Source organism: Diprion similis, chromosome 2 (assembly GCF_021155765.1).
Source record: "Diprion similis isolate iyDipSimi1 chromosome 2, iyDipSimi1.1, whole genome shotgun sequence".
NCBI classification, from domain to species: Eukaryota; Metazoa; Arthropoda; class Insecta; order Hymenoptera; family Diprionidae; genus Diprion; species Diprion similis.
In genome coordinates, this window is record NC_060106.1 from 2953585 (window position 1) to 2959232 (window position 5648).

General features: G+C 36.0%; 1 long non-coding RNA gene across 1 annotated transcript; it reads right to left on the minus strand.

The window, feature by feature from the left end:
- Positions 1 to 2755: 2755 nt before the first annotated feature.
- On the minus strand, positions 2756 to 3418 carry LOC124413305. Its single transcript, XR_006929859.1, has 3 exons — positions 3224 to 3418; positions 3017 to 3182; positions 2756 to 2895 (listed from the first exon to the last, which is right to left on the minus strand). It is a non-coding gene; the product is annotated as an uncharacterized LOC124413305 (long non-coding RNA).
- Positions 3419 to 5648: the final 2230 nt, after the last annotated feature.

A 5648-nucleotide genomic window follows, 5' to 3' on the forward strand; every position in this document is an offset into this window, starting at 1 on the left:
TAAAAATGGTAGGAAGTAATCTTGTCGGAAACTTTATTTTCTTCAATCTAGGTTATTACCATTTTTACCCTAGGACCAATATTTTGAAAGACGTAATAAAAATAGCTGTGCAATTCTTTTTTCAATTCGTTTATTTCAAAGTTTTGTATAAAAGTAGGCAATGAACACACCATGTACGATATTTGATTTCCTCTAGTTTGGTTGAGTCTTCGCACCGTTAAAAGGCTTTCCACCAAGTGGTAACCTGTGGATTCGAACGTCTAATTAGGTCTTTTAACTTTAAATTTCAAATTCATACCAATGTTGTTTCCTGCGATAAGATACATACCCCCAATTTTAATCACCTGTAGGTTATTTTCTCCTATGTAAATTTTGGTCGTTTTGTACCCAGGCATGTACAAAGCCGCCACATAACCGGTATCCCTGAGGGTATCCTAAATAGTGTATAATTTGACTTCAAGGCATACTTCACCCGAGCTAAGAATTGTAATATCGAAGCAAATAAAGTTTCCTACAAGATTACTCCCTACTATTTTTACGATAAAGTTGATAATAAACGAAATAACCGTGAATAAAAAAAATACCCACCCCTGAATGAAGTGTAAGTCGGAAAATGTTGAACCTAGGGTAAAAATGGTATTCACCAAAATTCAAGCAAATAAAGTTTTCTACAAAATTACTTCTTACCATTTTTACGATAAAGTTGATAATAAACGAAATAACTGTAAATAAAAAAAAAACCACTCCTGAACGAAGTGTAAGTCGGAAAATATTGATCCTAGGGTAAAAATGGTAATAACCTAAATTGAAGAAAATGAAGTTACCGACAAGATTACTTCGTACCATTTTTACGACAAAGTTGATAATAAACGAAATAACTGTAAATAAAAAAAAAACCCACCCCTGAATGAAGTGTAAGTCGGAAAATATTGATCCTAGGGTAAAAATGGTAATAACCTAAATTGAAGAAAATAAAGTTTCCGACAAGATTACTTCGTACCATTTTTACGATAAAGTTGATAATAAACGAAATAACCGAGAAAAACAGTTTTTCACCCTTATTTGCACTCTAACTCTATAAATATCGGTCCTGTGGTAAAATCCATAATCACCAAAAATGTGGGGAATTGCATTTTCCATAAATTTAGTTATTATGATTTTCACTCTAAAGTTGAAAATAAGTGAGTTATTCAAAGAACAAAAAAATCACCCTTTAAATCAAGATGGCGACAAACGCAATGGGGGGATTTTTCCGAAAATCGAAATTTAGACTACCGACCACCCCCCCTAAGGGTTTAAAAAAAAATCGCACTCTCTAATTATTTCCGTGTTAAATGTCTATCTCGACTGGACTATACGTATTTCTTTAATTTCTATGGTAATTTCTTTCATACCTGTTCTGTAATACTTCGCTATACCTGATTATTTCTAACTTCACTTCAATTATCGAATTATCTAACTGACTTGTAATCCTTGCCTTTCAATTAATTGTAATATCTCTAGTTTCTCGAATAACTGTAATATTGCTCGCTTTTTGATTAACTGTAATATCTTTTGCTTTTCGATTAACTGTAATATCTTGCGCTTTTTGATTAACTATAATATCTCTTGCCTTCTTTCATCAATTGTAATATTCTCGTATCTTCTACCTAGTATCGTGCCTTATTGTTTAACAACACATTGCTGCGATTATTCTGTATTTCTGTGATCATATTTTTCTCGCCGTACCATGCTATTTGATTTGAATTGTAACGATTAGTTTAAGAACCTTAGATTGTGCATTGCATGCTAGCCTATTTTTATCTGCTTTGTAAACTTGCTGATTGTTATAACGAGTAATACTATCGCGATTACACCCGCTTCATACCGCTAAATCACACGACTAATTGTATCGCTCACGTGTTATCTCTAAATTCTACTTTCTCTCTGGCTGTAGTTGAATTTCTCTACCTATCTTTTCAATACAATTGATACTATTACCATTTTCTTTAATATTGTGTTTTATCGAATTGGATACGACCCATCCCCTCTACCATTATCTTTATCTGCTGAGCAAGCTGTGCAAAACCGTCGTAGAATCTGATCTATTTCGTGTATTTCCTATTCTCTAATTATCGTATCTCTGATGCTACTGCGTCTGGCACCCAACAAGCATATCTTTTTCTAATTATCGTTTTTACCTAGTGATCAGGTCAGTAACTGCGCCGTAGGGTAGCGTGATTATCCCTCCCTTAAGAATTATCTCTATTTTTCCTTTTTAAATAATAATCACGTTGCAGTACAAACACAGCTTTAATTCTTCTTGTTTAAAAAACTGTGCAGGTAAGCACATTTTTTTTAAATCCAATTTCAATTCCGGCGTACATTCTACAGAGGTGCAGAGCATCTGTACATGTAACCAGAATAATACTGAGTATAAATGTATACAAAGAGAAAACAAAAAAAAAATAGATAGTACAATGACAGAATGAACAGAAAACATCTCGTTGAATAATTCGTAAATTATTTTATACAGAACAAGTGTCAGTTTTAGCAACCATGAATAATATCTCTTTTTTCGGAGGAATTTTTTTTACTAGATGAAAATATTGTTCATTATTAATTGATAAGGTGCTGAATTATTGCTATTTGTAGTTAAATGAAATGGAAAATATTCAATTTCGTTCGTTGAATATAATTTTCCGAAGAATCACGGTATTCAGAGTTGGTAAAACCGGCCCTTGAAAGCAGATTTTGCTTCAAATTAATAATCCATGATCTCAACAATTAGATATTGTCAGAATAGAATTTATATCAACTCACGGCTATCAATTCTCGGCTTTTTGATTGCTGATTCACAAACTTGATCAATTGAAGATGAAGATTCCGCTGCATCAGGGTGCAACGTGACTTCATCTGCGAGAAAAGATTCTGTGCATTCAGAGCATTCACATTCTCATGCAAACTCACATGAATAAATGATTAATATTCACATGCTGAAATATATTTGTATTCAAAAACTATGAATTTAACTCACATTTAGAATAGCATCGTCTTTCAGCCTAACCTTCAAAGTAGATGTTCGATCGAATGTATCCGGTGAAAAATGACATGAACATAAATAAGCATACTTTAGTACACTTGTGTTCGTCAACCCTATCGTATCAAGCCATATCCTACGCCTCTCAATATTTTTCGGAACACTTGAATGATTTACAGTTCCAGAAGCGTTTCTTATACTTACAGGTGAAATGTTCACCTCACATTGTTTTTTTGATTTTGAGAAAGATCTGTTTTTGCAGTTAGGCGCTACACAATAAGGCATGTTGTATTATTCTGAATTCTCAGTCCGTGATCGGCTACCTTCTGACCTAACCTATACAATAATAACAAACAACTACACGTGCGTACACATCCGTGTGCGTCCGTGGTCCGTGGTATACGTTGTTACGCTAAGTTCTGTTACCCTCTGGAGAGGACTTACCGTTAGCACTTTCGCGCGATTCTCCAATTATTCGATACGATATTTAAAGATAAGAAAAATACTCGTTGGGCACCAGACGCTTCAGCGTCAATTTTTAAAGGAAAAGGAAAGATACGATACGGTAATAATAATTAGAGAACCCGTTGTATGGCTGGCTAGGCTCAGGTACTCACACGAACTGGTAGAGTGGCGGTGTCCAAGGCAGTTACAAAAATTACGGAAATAAGGAAGTAAAGAAATCAAGAAATAAGCTCGAATTAAGGAAATTAACAAGTCAATCAGTCATGTATTATTAATCAGTTCACAAGCGGTAGATTAGTCAATTTTGTTACAGAAAGGTAGCGAAAGGTAATTAGTCAACGAGAGTAGTTTACAAGATTTTCGATAAACGAAGCTAAGCGATAATCCGCACAAAAATGATAGCTAACAAAAGAAATTAGTCGTAGGTCGAGAGAAGCGATATAATACAAAAAGTCTACTTAAACTAGACGTCACTGGGCGACGTGATTTTACCCAAATTTCAACAGGAAACACTACGAGAATTGTTAATTTGGTAAATTAAAGCAAGACTGAAACTTTAGCGAAAATCGGTAGTTGACAGAATTGACGATAGCTCAGAACGATAGTGATAAGAAAATAATATTGAAATTACGACAAACGGTAATTAGCAAGCGAGATTGACAGTGATATACAATTCGCAAATACCGGGAGCTTATACAAGAGAATTATTCACAGCAAGTGAATCGATGATTTACATCAGTCAAAATTACGATATTACTTAGCAAGGAAATTCGAAATTATAATAACGAAAAAGAATACAAAAATTATGCGAGATTGAGAGGTTTAGAAGCGGTTTCGCAAGATAAAAATAATACACTAAATACACCTGTTTACAATAAGCAACTTACGATAACAAAGAAATACGATATTCGGGAAACAAGAAAATATTACAAGGTAATAAGAAATGCAAATCAATAATAAGCGATAGAAACAAAGGTGTGGTAGTATTTAGCGGCTTAATCTACGCTCGGCTGTACTTCAAGTAGCTCGATATACGATACAAAATTCACGCACAAAGCAAATAAATAAAATAAGCGATACGATACAAAGCGATAGGCAACATTAGTAAAGAAAATTAAAGATAGCGATAGTAAGAGACAGTAGAAATTACACAAGCAATTTTAGCATAAAGCTACGAGAATCAGAAAAAATCAGAGATACAAAAGATATTTATTCGGTAGTTACGAGGCTGCTCAACAATAAGTTTTTGGAAATTGATTATATAACGAAATCATGCAGTCGCACGGCGGCTTACAGCACCTCAACGTCCGTGGACCATGATTCACAAAGATACTGGCATCATTTGATGCAACCAAAACGATAATTAAGATACGATAAGAGAAATAGAAATAAGAGCAACTTCGTAACGATACGATAGAGAGGCAAAAGCCTTAACTTGGTCGGCGACGGTATTAAACACTGAGTTTAAATTAAAGTAAACTTAACTGAAGCGAAAGAAGGAAGGAGTTGAATTTACGGGAAAGGAATGAAGCTAATAATCAAACCGATAGTGGGTGTGGAAAAGATAGAGAAACGGTAGCGATAGCGATAATAAGAAGGAACAGGAACGATACAGGAAGAATACGGAAAGTTAAAGGAAGTCTAAATTAACGAGAGCAAGATATTCGGTGTGCTGTCTCCTGGCGCGTTGAGCGTAGAATAGGCAGAGTTCGGAGTCCGGATCAGCGATCTCGCCGTTGTCGTCAGGTGATTCTTCCTCCCCTTCAGTGTTCATTCGATCCCTATCATAATTGGGTCATCCCTCTGGCGAATATCGGCTACGCGTTGTCGACGATTACCGCTAGATGATGCGTAGTTGACACCAACATGTACTTTTCTCCGGCTGCTTCGTTATACTGTCCAGGTTGCCTGCCATTGGGGGTTCCCTTCACGAAGGCAGGTACGTAGGCTACCTCCGGAAGGTTACCGGATGGAGTGCAACTCCTCATTGTTAGCCTCCACCGGCTTCGTCGTACAGGCAGTGGCCTTCTGCCCACGATATATCACGAAGACCATGCAGTCACACGGCGGCTTACAGCACCTCAACGTCCGTGGACCATGACTCACACTGATTGTAGCCCTCACTGACAGGAAGGCTGCGTCGATCCTCAGAACGAGGGCTTCA